The sequence below is a fragment of the Aedes albopictus genome, chromosome 2 (genome assembly GCF_035046485.1).
Source record: "Aedes albopictus strain Foshan chromosome 2, AalbF5, whole genome shotgun sequence".
Classification (NCBI taxonomy): Eukaryota; Metazoa; Arthropoda; class Insecta; order Diptera; family Culicidae; genus Aedes; species Aedes albopictus.
The window spans coordinates 517,638,819-517,653,805 of NC_085137.1; the positions used below are offsets into that span (position 1 = coordinate 517,638,819).

A 14,987-nucleotide genomic window follows, 5' to 3' on the forward strand; every position below is an offset into this window, starting at 1 on the left:
ACAAATCCCATGATAAAATTCCAGAAGAAATCTCCAAAATTCTGGATAAGTCTCTGGTGATAAAAATATAATCTCTTAGAAATTTCTCAAGTAATCCCAGGGGAAATTTTTGAAAGAAACCCCGAGGAGCTCCGTAAGCAGGAAGCCCCTAAAGGCATTTCTTTAGAAATTCCTGCATCTGCAAAGATATCTAGAAAAAAAAAACTCTTCAGATATTTCTAATGAAATTTCTGTGGATATTCCTAGGAAATCTTTTTAAATATATTTCTTATGGAATCCGTGGAGAAATTATTGGAAATGCTGAATTTCAGGGGTTTCCTGAAAGAATCGCTGTTTGGACTCTTGCGAGAATTCCTACCTGAATCACCGAAGGTAATAATTAAATAAATCCTGAAGAAATCTCTGGACTTATTATTGAGGGAATTTTCAATGGAATCGCTAGGACAATTTCCGAACAAATCTCTGTTGAAGTTCGTGAAAAAATACCTGAAGGGATATCTGGAAATTTTTCTAAAGAAACTAACGGTAGAATTTAGATTTTACAAATTTTTGAAAGAAATTCTAAAGAAATCCCTGTAGGATATTTTAAAAAATACCTCTGGGCCATTTTTGATCAATTTTTTTAGGCAAATCCCCAGAAGAACTTCTAAAGAAATTCCTGGTGGAGTTTTGGAAGAAATTTATAGGAATCTTACTGAAAGAATTCTTGGAGAGGGAATAATAGAAGGAAGCTCTAGGGAAAATTCTTAACAAATCTTGGAAGATTGTGTGAAGAAAAAGAAAAGCCTTAGGAGCTTCAGTAAGAAACCTGGATAGTGTTTAAGACCGAATTCTTGGAGTAACTTCTAAATGAATCCATGGATTAATTTTGAAAGAAATCCTCAGGAAAATTTCTAGACGAATTCCTGAAAGAATTTCTGAAGGAGTCTGTGAAATATTCGTTAGAGAAATTTTTGGAGAAATTTCTGGAAAAACCTTTGATTCTCTTAAAGATTTGCTGAATGCAGGAATTCGTGGATAAATGGATCTATGGAGGTTTGTTTTTTTTTTGGAAACTTGCGAATGCTTTTCTAGCGTAATGTTTGAAAAAAAAAAAATCTAATGGTTCTCTAGTGATTCCGATCAAGAAATTCCGATGAAAATTCTGGAGAGTTGCATGGAAGATGATCTAAATAACTTTCAAAAGAAATCCGAGAAACACTTTCCAAAAGCAATTTCTTGATGATTTTTTAATGAAAGCTTTGGAGCAATATTGGAAGGAATCTAGGGAATGTTTCATATTAAAAATCCAAAATAATTTCTGAAGTAATCTTTAGATAACTTTGGGGAACATTATAAAGGAAATAAGGAATTTCTTAAAGCAATCAATAGAAGAATGCTCGAATGATTTCCCGGAAAAATAAAGGTAAGGCATTCAGAGCACAATTTCTTGAAAATTCCTTTAAACATTTTCTGAAGCAAGCGCTGGAGGAATTTCTAAAGATATAAGAAGTTTTAAAAATCCCTGGTGAAAACATCCGAATGAAACTTTGGTATATTTTTTAAAGAGTCCATAGAGGAATTTCCGGAGGAAATGTTGGGATAATTCTTAAATATATTTTTCTTAAGAAATCCCGTGACAAATTTCTGAAAGAATACCCGAAATACTTCTTTTAATTCTAGGGATTTCAGAAGGAACCCCTGCAAAATAGGAAAATTTACAAAGGTAACTTCTTGTTACTACATATATAAGGTGCAGAAAGACTAGGGAAAGGAAATAGGTGATTTTATTGAGATGGTAGAATGAAAATCGCCATGTATGAAAAAGATGATTATTTTTTTTTCAAATTTTTGTGGGCGCAACAATATCGAAAAAACCATAGAGGTGATATTCAAAATCTAACAATACCTATAAATGTGGAAGAAAATTCCAAATTCCCTACTCCTTGAAAGAGATTTTTTATAACTTCGGGGCACTAAAGCATGGAATATTAGAATATTTACATATGGGAAACCAAATAGGAAAATTTCTTAAATACGTATATAAATACGTTTATATGAAGATTAAAGGAGACCAGCTTGTACCCTATGGATGGGTTTTGGGGGTTAAACCCTTCCTATTACCAAAGTTTCATGTAGTAGGCGCCCCCAGCCTACTATTGAAAAACTTTTCCGTGAATTTCTTGTAGAGCTGATCTAGTCGCACAAGTTTTTCATATACCGTAAACCGGGGTTAAATTGATCAATCGATGATAAGTTTGTAATTCAATTGTAGCAACTTCTATACGTCGTTATAATAAAAAAATTCTTCTTATCTTATTCAGTTCATGGATACCTAGAGATGAGTGATGAAAAGTTTTTAGAAAAAAAAAAATGATCGTACATTACATTTTTTCAGATATTTCAACGAGTTTCATACTTAGATGAAACCATTGGTACTAAACAATCGATTGCCTCTAGTATTACCTGTGAAGTTTTATGGAACTTTTATTGTGATGTAATGTAGCTATTCTAGACAAGAACAGTTATCAAAATGTTTGATTTTGTTTGAAAAGTAATTTGATGTGGCCGAATTTGCTTTATTTATAGAAAATTGCCTACCTTCAGGCGTTTGAGTGTCAATAGGAGGCAATCAGTGAAGTACTAGATTGAAAGTAGTGAGCTGGATTTTAGTATGGTGAGATGATCAATTCTCCATTTCTGCAATGAAATGGAGCAAACAGCGTGGGTTATATGATTTCTTGACTAATTTGATGCTATTTGAGCAAAAGTTTGGGTAACTGTGATGTTGTATTATTTATTTCTTGCAACTTCAACAACACAGTTACCTAAACTTTTGCTCAAACAGCATAAAATTGGACATGAAATCATACAACCCACGCTGTTTGCACCATTTCATTGCAGAAATGGAGAATTGATCATCTCACCATACTAAAATCCAGCTCACTACTTTCAATCTAGTACTTCACTGATTGCTTCCTATTTCAAAAAATTATTTAGCTTCTTAAGAACTGAACTCTAAAGTTGTACGAGTTTTAACACGTTATCTATGTTCAGAAGGTCGATATCAAATGGAAAAGCAACTTTGAATTTTAACGATGTTTAATTATTTGCTGATCAATTTCACCCCAAAGTGATATTTTAAATTTTTTTGGATTTGAAGTTTTTCAACTGTATGTCAAAATTTGTTGAACCAAAATTGTGTAACGTAGTTTCATGGAGGTCCACCCAGTACTAATTTTTCAGAAATCCTTTTCGACAATATTTGAACTGATACTCACGTTATCAGCAAAAGTTGTTTTAAAATGATCACTTTGACCCCGGTTTACGATACATATCATATTTTTAGGTTAGGCTTCTGAAATAGCCTGTAGGTGATTGAATCTAGATATGTCGAAATGATATTTTCAGCACTGATTTTGTCTGTGAGCAAATTTTTGTGTGCCACTCGGTTTTAAGAGGCAACTGCAAAATGATGAGGAACCTCTGCTGCAGTCCATTCCCAAAGTACTTGTTCGATGGTCAGATTGGACCACAGACTCGTTTCCACATTTTCACACTTGAGCTTTTTTTTTTGCTCCACTTGCCCATTGAAGTGGGAACCAGGCAAACAAAGCCGCAATGAAATTTACTCAGTCCATTCGCACTGGTGCACTCTCTCTAGACAGCAAAAGCAGCACTTTCAAACGTCCGTCGCCGCCGAATTGCAATTCATGGAATGGTTTGGTGTCTTTCATTCCCTTCTGGCGCTGACAATTAATACCATGTGGTTCGTCCAGGCTAGGGTCGGGTGGATTCCTGCGATAGCCAGCGTAAAAGTGTCGCGTCGACCAATAGTGACTGCTGGGGAAATGTTTATTCTACTATTACGGTGGAAACCGGGATCGTAAATTGGAATGTGCTTTAGAGGAGGTGGAAACTTTTGTGGATAAAATTAAATGTGGTCAAGTTTGGTCTGGGTTTGCACAGAGCAGGTAGGATTGCACAAAATGATACAGTGAGGAAAAATTGCGATTATCGCAACGAATGGTGAAGTTCCTGCTGATTGGTGCGAGCTGTTCATTCCAGTATTGCTGATTTTTTTAATCCGGAAAAGTTCTAGGTAAACTTCTAAAGGAATTCCTACATATTTTTTGAAATGTTGCTGAAATTTCTAAAATTGATTATGCGAGGCATTTTTGGATGAATTTCAGTGTATTTTATTGAGGAATTTTTGTGGAAACTTTGCAGGAATTATAGATGGACGAAGTGTAGAATTAGCATTTAAGTTAAAATAAGATGGACGTCTGGAAAAATTCTCGGAGAGGTCATTAGAAGAATTTCTGAGAAACCTTCTGGAAGAACTTATCTAAAACTACCTTAAGAAGTATCTTGTTTATTCCCGAACAAAACGCTGGAGAAATCCTTATATCCCATTCCGTGTAGCCATCCTTGGGAAACTTCGTGAAAAATATCCTGAACTTTAAATTTTAGGAAAATCTCAAGCCTCCTAAGAACTTTGCTTTTTTTTGGAGGAGAATACATAAAGTACAGTGGTTTTTCGGTTTTATCACGATCAAAAAAAATTTTACCGTGATATAAACGAAACCGTGAATTTAGTGAAACGAGAAAAAAATGTAAATTTTTTATTCAAAATCGTTCAGCTGCACAATATATGAGTCGTAGTTCACATTTTTTAACAGTTTTGGTGGACTGGGCAGTGATGTATTGGTTTTATATTGATTTCGGAATGTTTTAGAACAAGTGTGATAAAAACGAAACGAAAATCGTGATAAAATCGAATAGAAAACCGTGAATTTGGGCGAGTAGTGATTAAAACGACTAGTGATAAAACCGAAACGCCACTGTATCCCTTGAATTTCTATCAAACAAAAACAAACTTGTATTAGGGAATCGCGCCACTTGGGCGGTGGCTTCTATATTCGTCTGTTTTCCACTATAACTCAGTCAAATTTGAACCAATTGACACAACTTTTGGAATGTGGTGAGATAGGTATAGTATCTACCCGTGTACAATATTTCAAGTCAATTGGTTCAAAATTGACTGAGTCATAGTGGAAAACAGACGAATATAGAAGCCACCGCCCAAGAGGCGCGATACCCTATACTGTATTAATAAAATGCATTAATTAAGAACAGGTACATCTGAACATTTCTACCTTTTTGCCTTTCTCGTACAACAAAGTTGTACCGAAAGGCTATCATTTCACTCCAAAAATCAATTTTTGATAGAAAGCTCAGATTATCAAGTCTTATATATCAATCGACACAGCTCGACGAACTGAGCAAATGTCCGTCCGTATGTGTGTGTGTATGTGTGTGTGTGTATGTGTGTGTGTATGTGTGTGTGTATGTGTGTGCTAATAATAGATCAAAGAAATGAGCTTAAGTTTTTCCTAGTAAATGTCAATTGATTGTGCCGCAACAAGTTTCATTTGATAGGGAATAGGTTGTAGTTGAACGCTATTGAATTTGGTTTGGATATTTCAAGCCATTTCAGAGATATTTGAAAAACTTTGCGAACTTCCACAAATAAATATTTTTAATTCCCACGTTCCCATGATTTTCCAAGCCTAGACACGAACGCTTCTTGGACACCCTAAAATAATTTACCTGAGTTGTGAATTTAACTCATATTTTTTTAGATTGACAAAGTTGTAACAAAAACCATTTCCTGCTATAGTTCAACAGTAGATGTAGTAAATTTAAGTTGCATATTCAACGGAGTGGTTTTGAAGTTATATTTCAGTAACAAATTTTGAAAACGACGTATAATCAATGCTACACGAAATCACGTTCGAAAAGTAGTGAATTGTACACCTTTTGATGTAGCATTTTTTAAACGTGTGCGTTGTAGCAGGTAAGGGAGCGACCATAATTTACGTCACATTTTGAGGGATATCTGCAAAATGTGATAATTCCGACACATGTTTCAGAGAAACAATGCAAAAAGTTTGGCTGCAAGAAAAAAGGGGGTTGAAAATAGACAATTTTTAGTAACGTAATTTAAGGACGTCCCAAACATATTAGTATATTTCGTGGGTCGTGTGCTGCATACATCTCGGCGATTAACTTACCGCTTACCGGGTTCTAATTAGTACACGTTGCACACGAATAAACAAATTACCAAAAAAAAATATGCCAAAAACTCAAAATCAAACAACTTTGTAAGGTATGAAAACTCTACTTGTTTTAGCGTTTTTTGGCATTTCTGCCTTTCTCGTACAACAAAGTTGTACCGAAAGGCTATCATTTCATCCCAAAAATCATTTTTTGATAGAAAGCTCAGATTATCACGTCTCATATATCAATCGACACAGCTCGACGAACTGAGCAAAATTTGCTGCATTTAATGTCCGTCCGTATGTGTGTATTGGTGTGCTAATAATGCTAAGCAAAGAAATGAGCTTATGTTTTTCCTAGTAAATGTCAATCGATTGAGCCGCAACATGTTTTATTTCAGTAACAAATTTTGAAAACGACGTATAATCAATGCTACACCATTGATTATACGTCGTTTTCAAAATTTCTTACTGATTTGATAGGGAATAGGTTGTAGTTGAACGCTATTGAATTTGATTTGGATATTTCAAGCCATTTCGGAGATATTTGAAAAAGTTTGCGAGCTACCACAAAATAAATACTTCTCATTCCCACGTTCCCATTTTCCAAGTCTAGACACAAACGCTTATCGGGAACCCTAAAAAAATTCACCTGAGCTGTGAATTTAACTCGCATTGTTTTAGATTGACAAAATTGTATCGAAAACTATTTTCTACTGTAGCCCAACAGTAGATGTAGTCAATTTAAGTTGAATATTCAACGAAGTGGTTTTGAAGATCTTATTTAAGCTAGAAAAGTAGTGAATTATTATACACCTTTTGATGTAGCATTTTTTAAGCGTGTGCGTTATAACAGGTAAGGTAGCGATAATAAATCACGTCAAATTTTGAGGTATATCTGCAAAATGTGATAATCCCGATACATGTTTTGGAGATACATGTAAAAAGTTTGATTGCAAGGGAAAAAGGGGTTGAAAAAGGACATTTTTTATGTAACGTAATTTGAGAACGTCCCAAACACATTAGTACATTTAAAGGGTCGTGTGCTGCATACATCTCGGCGATTCACTTACCGCTTACCTGGTTCTAATTAGAACACCAAGAAAAAAATCTACTCAGTGGCTGAGATAATCTCACTCAGAAATCGAAAAATCGATTATTTTTCTTACTCGTTTTAGCTAAAAGTGGGACAACCCGTTGCCAATGAGTTCAGTAACAAATTTTGAAAACGACGTATAATCAATGGTGTAGCATTGATTATACGTCGTTTTCAAAATTTGTTACGGAGTTGTCCCACCATTAATGGAAACTGAGCAAGAAAACAAAGGATTTTTCGATTTCTGAGTGAGACCAACTCAGAAACCGAGTAATTTTTTTTGCAGGTGTATACGTTACGTATAGTACATATATTAATGTAACATTTTTAAGCGTGTGCTTCGCTCAGGCAAGGGAGCAATCGTGAATCACGACACGCTTTAAGAGGTACTCACAAAGTGTATTAATCCATGCACACATTTCAGGCCGAACATGTCTAAAGGTCCAATCTGCAGAAGAGAGGCTCTCTTTGGTTCCCCTCTCTATCGTTAATATCTCAGCTGTTTATTTGTATCATCATTGTCTCCTTGCATTGAACGATGGTCAAAACAATCGTCTTTTGATCTGTACTGCAAAAATAGTTGAAAAGTGTACCATCACTTTGCAATAATTGAAAGAGAAAGTGAACAAAGAGAGCCTCTCAAATGCAGATAGGACCTATTGAAATGTTCGGCCTGATTTTGAAGATGAAAATGTTAAAATGTTGACGTAGAGGGAGAAAAGTGATTTAGAATGGAAAATTTTAATGTGACGTAATCTATGAACGTCTCGAACATATTAATATATTTAATGGTTCGTGTGTTGCATACATCTTGGCGATTAACTTACCTACCACTTAACGAATAAATGTACATTTGTCAGGTTCTAATTATTACCTACCGAGGAAAATTTCTACTCAGTCACTGGGATGATCTTACTCAGAATCAGAAATAGTTTTTGTTTTCCTACACTAAATAACGGCTTGCGGTTGAAATTACTATGAGCCATTTTACGAAGTGACAACAATGTTGATTCGCGAATACGAAGTTGTCGAATGTGCGTGAAGGTTTACGTGAGAAAAAACGAGAGGGAAATATTTTTTGCTTTTTTTCACACACATTCTGACAGTTCCTTACGAGGTTTTTCATTAGAGCGACAAAGAGTTGGAATCTCTATTACCTTCGTAGTCGCGAATGTTGATATCGATTTTCACGGGTTTGGACGCTATCTCCTGCTAAAATTTTATTCATAATAACGGCTCGTAAAATGGACTATTCTGCAGGATCAATTTAAATATATACATCGCCACTAAATTTGTGTAGACTGAGTTTCGCTTCAATTCAACAGATAAATACTGTCAATTTTATAATTGACCCAATTTACAACTAACCCTTTACACTGAAATTAATTTTGTTGTGAAAACTAACTGCAAGAGTGAAAGACGGCTTGCGGTAATGACCAGCATAAAAATGATTTTAAATTTACCATGGCAAAAAAGGTGATCATCGTCCAACAAACGCTTGTTGTCTGCGTTTTGTTCCCTCTCATATCAACTCGTTCTATAGCCGAGTGGTAGCATGCGAGCCAGTTGATCTCAAGCTTGTTGGTTTGAACCCAGTTGCCAACAGATTTTTTGATTAGCGGGGTAACATTGATTGGCTTGACCGACCTCATGAAATGTTCATGGATCATTTCCAGTATGCTTCATTTTAAGTAATCTACACAATGAATTTTCATGAGGTATTCTTATGGCTTCCATAATATTTAGTTATAGCAAAAGTTCATAAGGTGTTTTGATGAATTTCGTTACACGGTCAGAAAATTCACTCATTTTCGAGCAAAAGTGGGACAACTCAAAATTGAGTAAATTTTTTTTCCAGCGATAGCGCTGGCCCAAGTGCGAAAATATCATCAGTTTAAGCCGTATAATATTCTTGATGATGCGAAGAATATTATACGGCTTAAACCAGTTGGATTTTTGCACTTGGGCCAGCGCAATCGCTGGAAATGCAATTTACTCATTTTTTGAGCTGTTCCAGTTTAGCTCAGTTTTGTGTGAATCTTACTCATTTTAGAGTAACATTTTCTTAGCGTGTAGTTTATTCGCTGGGTGTACTAAATCGATATCCCTGATTTCGAATATGCTGTCCAAAGGATCCAAAGTCATACAAATTATGTGTTTTTTTGTCACTGTAGTGTTAAAACCGTCTAATAACGCCTTAAGGTAGGCAAACTTTTAGGGAATTGAAAACCTTCTGAATGAAATCGTATATTTCATCAACCCGGTTACAGTCGCGTCGTGTACTGAGTACACGCACCATGAAAAAAGCACATTTGTGGTACACAGCGTGAGCGTGGTGTCGCTGAGGGTGGCTGAAGACGCGACTGTTCGAGGGTTTAGAAGGATCACTTTCGTAGTGTGCCGCGCTTGTTGATGAGAGTGAAAATTTTCGCTCCCGTCATTTATTTTTAGTTTCATTTTTCATCAAATTTTCCTTTTTTCTCAATATTGAATGTTTTTGATTCCTGTATAAAAAGGACCAAAAATTTTGTTTTGGGACTGAATCACTTTCCTCAGCGTCATGCTCAAAGTACTATTCTTATATAAGATGATGGCAACGATTTTCGAGCTTTCGGATATGGATGGGATAGTTCATTTTTTCAAAATTGATTCATAAAGTTACACTCATAGCACAATTATGGGTTAGGTACCTACTCAAGAAGCAATCATTTCATAATCGATTTTCATACAGAAATAACACTTACATTATCGTTATTTTACATTCTTATCATTGAAACTCCTTTTTATTGTTTTATATAAAAATCTGCTTGTAAAACTCACTTTAAGTGATGAAAATTACTAAAAAGTTGATGAATAATGAAAACTAAATTAATGGGCCAAAATTGGCTGTGTAACAATTTTGGGTCAACTTGTTGTCTATTATTTATTTAGTTACTCAAGTTTTATCATCTATTTTGTTAATGAATGATCACTTATTCTCGTTAGATCAACTATTCTTCATTGCACCAACAAAGCTAGCCATGAAAATGTTTGACAATTATCAAGTCATTTTGACAGACAACACACATGCACGAAAAAGACGGATCATATATTCTACTTTATCGACATTGGTGCCGTCCTTTTCATGTTCATGTTGAATCTGTCAAAATGACCTGAGAATTGTCAGTCATTTTGAGGTTAGGTTCGTTGGTGTAATAAAGAATAGTAGAATCTAAAGCTGGTCTCAAATTTCTTAAGGACAGACTTGTTAGAATCTCAAAATGGCCGCCACAATGGCTGATTTTGGCACTTACTCACGATTTCGAGAGCACAAATCTCTTTGTAAACAAAACCAGCGCACCTGACATTTTTATTTTAAGCATATTACAAGTGAGCAAGAACAAAATAATAAAATGCACTGTTGTTTAAAGCATGCTTCTTGAGACTTGTGCGTCTGAAGTTCTGATGCACAGTTGTAGCGGGATTTCGAGACGTTTGTCCTTAACGAAGCGTGTTTTCATGATTTGAAATCAATTTTTCAAAATTGGGACCAAATCTCCATCCACCCACACCACCGATAAACGCCTAAAAGCATGCAATGTCTATGTACGCAGAACTCTCAATTACATATATGCTGCACAAAAAGTCACCCATAATTGCGTGATTTTCACGCAACAATAATGAGTCACTTAAATTTTGTCTGAAATTAGCTTTAATTAGCGGCAATCACCTTAGTTTCCACATTAGGAACGCAAATTATACCTTTGTTCTGGTGGTGATACCATTTCGTACTTGAAAATCACTAAAGATCACTTTTACAGATCTTACAAAAGCAGCGCACGCACTTTCCTATATTCACAATCGAAGCGTTACTTTGACAGATGGTTCTGCACCGAACAAAAGTTTTTGAAAATATGTATGTTATTATTGGAAATACTGTTACATGGGAAAATATTAAGAAAATTTGCTGAAAAACTATGAAAGATAACCCATTTTACTGTATATTTTTGGTTTACCCTTGAAGAATCTAATTGCTATAACTATTACAAGTTCAAGCTTCTATGTTGCAGGAGCTAGAGAACGTATTCTACGAGAAAGGCACTATCACCGCTAGGTGGATTAATCTGGGTTTTTATTCAAAAAATCCCACACAATCTTCAAATACCCCAGCACGGTTTCCATCCCAGTGTGCACTAAACCATTCAATGCATACCATTCTGCACGTACATACAGACATTCCACACCTGTATGGTGGCAAAGAAACACTTAAGTGAAGAACTTTTTCTTTTGTATTTATATACGGGTTCTTCATTCTCACTTCAGTCTCATCCGGATGCGGATGATGGTGAGTAGTAGGTAGGATGAAGGAAGAAACCGTTGCACTATGAATGCGAATTCATCTCAAGCATTTGGTCTACCTACACACCAAGAAAGCGAAACTTTTCCATTCAATTGCAGTTCTTAAGAGATGCTCGCTCTACTTTGACTCATCCTAGTGTATATGAATGTGTAAGGTAGTTAAGGCATGCATGTACATTAGACCGGGTCAACATGGTCATTTTTTCGGAACAAAGTTTTTTCGACGCCTTTTATGGTCCCAAACTACTGTGCAAAATTTGGGCGCGATTGGTTGCGTCCCCGCATTCCGCATTGCGTTTGAAATTTGTATGGAGTTTTATATGGGAAAACACACTTTTTTGCATATTCCTCGTTAGATTCTCGTATTTGTCTAGAACTATATAACTCACGATGTTAAAGTATAGCCCAGGAGATACTGATAAACTTTGCCGAAGAGAGTAAGATGCTAGAATGGCTTTGAAAAAAGTTATTAATGTTCAAAGTTTGATATCTCCGCACAACTACTGAAAACCATTTATTCTGCCAACACTGTTGGTGCTTAAAAGGATCAACTCATCCTTGCTTTATAGTCTGTCATTTCGTGGAACCCCAACTCCCGTTTCATCAACAAACAACAACTAAGATAATGGTTTTTAGTTGAATTTCCACTCAATCTTTTATTTTTTGATCATAAAATTCTTGTCGTTTTAGGATCTGCTTTTGGGGAATGGTTTGAAAACTATTATAGATGTGTACCATAGAAACCAACTCATCTGAACCAGGCATGCTGCTGCGTATTCAATGGACATGGATAGTTCCCGGAATTATTCCAGATATGAAGAAGAATATTTCTAAAGGCCGGCTTGTGGCGCATTTTATTTCTTGGTGTTGCAAACCAAGAGCAATAATAAACGTTTTGAAAATGTTGACCACAGCGGCAACTAAAAAAAATGTTTTCTTGTTATCCCCAAAGTTGGTAGTACATAAAAATTTACAAGTAAGAGGTTGTCCATAAACGACTTGTTTTAGCCATATCTCAACCCTCCTTCTCCCTCGGAAACTTTTATTCAAACAACATTTTGACATTTTTGGACCGTAGACTTTAGCCGACAACATATCCCACCATAACTTTCTACGTACTTTATTCAAATTTTGAAGAGATTCTGAAATGATCTATTCTAGCATTTCTGGCAGCATATTGCTATTGAACAAAGACTTTAGAGTGGAGGGTAATAACCAAACTGGGTCTATTTTATTTGAAGGAATAAAAACTAGGTCATGGCAGGCTCCTCAATTATTTGGGTTCAAGTGATCGGTTCAAACACATTCCTAACCGTTATAACGCTGTTTGTATTATTGGTCAGTTCCACTTTTGCATGAACTGTAACACCATATATGACACCCATTCACCTCTCCAACTATAATGTCCGTATGGTAGATCTGCGATTACAAATTTAGAAAGAAAGTGGTTCCAAAAAAGACAGAATATACGTGTTTATTTATTGTCCGTGTATTTTTTTTATTAGTTTCAATCACTTGCGTATCTGTTGGTTTACTCACATTAAATCCTACTAAAATAATAATTGAATTACAAATTATTGATTCTGAAATACGTATTCGCAAACTGCTTTCTTCCTTGCGTGAATCCAGAGCATCCTCTAAGTCGTCAAAAAGTCCCAACATATCTTGCATTATACTTGCTCAGAAACGTCCCTGGTCTGGTGGTTTTCTAAAATAGAGGCCATCGGTTTCAGAAAAAATGTTACTACGGCGCTGCACTTAAACTGCTCCAGAAAAAAATCTCCAAAGGCAGATTCTAAAATGATATGAATTTTGTGTTAGAAAAACTAATTGAAGAATGAGTGGAAAATCAACTGAAAACCATAAGTTTGAATGATGTTTGTTGATAAAGTGGAGGTTTGCGTTCCACGAAATGACAGAATATAACGCATGGATGAATTGATCATTTCAAGCACCAACAGTGTTGGCAGAAAAAATGGTTTTCAGTGGTTGAGCGAAGATATCAAACTTTGAACATTAATAACTTTTTTCAGAATCATTCTAGCATGTTACTCTTTTCGGCAAAGTTTATCAGCATCTCCTGAGCTATACTTTAACATCATGAGTTTCATAATTGCTGACAAATCCGATTCTCTCATGAGGAAAATGCAAAAAAGTGTGTTTTCCCATATTAAACTCCATACAAATTTCAAACGCAATGCGGAATGCGGGGACGCAACCAATCGCGCCCAAATTTTGCACAGTTGTGTGTGGCCATTATAGGCATCGAAAAAGCTTTGTTCCGCGCTGATGTGATTAAATATGAATTTTCCCATACAACGTTGACCCACTCTAATGTACATATTCTCTTTAAGCTTTATTTTATTATTTTGACCTGTGAGCTAAAAGTCATAGGATGATTTCGAGCATCAGCATTAAGCAAGGCGCACAAACTCGTGCTTAGTACAGCTCCGTGACCGCTGTTATGAGAATTGCCTTCTTCCCGCCCTTTATCAAAGCACAGAGATTAGGGGCTAATCCCTGACTCAAAGACAAGTTTTACGCAACCTTTCAACGGTCAAAACTCACGCCCTTGCGATAGCTAAGGAATAGAACAGGAGTTTTTTTTTATTTATTTTTTATTCCTTTTAGGGTATATAAGTCACTGTGACCAGCTCTTAGATCTATTGTGACAAGAAGTTAGTTGAACAAAAAATATGTAGAGATCTATATGTCCTTTTCAAACCTACTCAGCCAACACACGATCGTATATGATGTTGAATAGGATGCTAAATTGGAGACGACATGCGTACACTTTCCACACGGTTAAATGAGAGTATGTGCGTATATGGCATACGGAGCAAAGAAAAGGCGTGACAGCTTTGAAGATGCATTTTCTGAACAACTACCTTTACATTATAGGCTTATAGAAATTCTCAAAAAGTATTACAAAACATAAAATCATCACTTCAAAATCCCGGAAACGTTTCTCATACGCAGTTTTTAATTGAATCACATTCAAATGCATAAAAGTAAAGCGACCTTTTCCGGTACGACTTTGGTGGGATTTAGCACGAGATTGGAAGGTACGAGCTTCGGCAAAGTTGTTCAGGACTACGAGTGCTTCCTGGTCATGAAGAGCATAGTTTCGAATTTCGTATTGTATTCAGCCACCGCCACAATTAACCAGCCAATGTTTAGCTAATGCTCTCACTGTTCAGCATTCATTGTTACTTGGCAAGTACTTTCAGGTCATGAAGAGCATAGTTCCGAATTTCACTAGGTACCACGCAAAGGCGGATAACAAAGTGATATCACTTTGATAATAAACTGTGTTATCGGTGTTATCATTTTGTTATTTTTGTTGTCATCTTTTTCTATTGATGATAACCAGATGATAACAAATTTACTTATCGAAACTTTTGGTCTATCGCGATAACTTAAAAATACTAAATGATAACAAAATATGTTATCGGTTTGCAAACGCATATTTCAAAGCTTTCCCAAAACTGAGAGTCTGATGAAGCTCGATT

At 35.7% G+C, this 14,987-nt stretch overlaps 1 protein-coding gene and 1 long non-coding RNA gene across 2 annotated transcripts in view; one reads left to right on the forward strand and one right to left on the reverse strand.

Moving 5' to 3' along the window:
- LOC109406058 (heme transporter FLVCR2) overlaps nucleotides 1–14,987 on the reverse strand; it is a 236,224-nt gene that overhangs the window by 38,161 nt on the left and 183,076 nt on the right. The window lies entirely within an intron of this gene.
- LOC134288758 (uncharacterized) lies at nucleotides 7,334–13,285 on the forward strand. The gene is made up of 2 exons (XR_009998130.1): nucleotides 7,334–12,103; nucleotides 12,166–13,285. It is a non-coding gene; the product is annotated as an uncharacterized LOC134288758 (long non-coding RNA).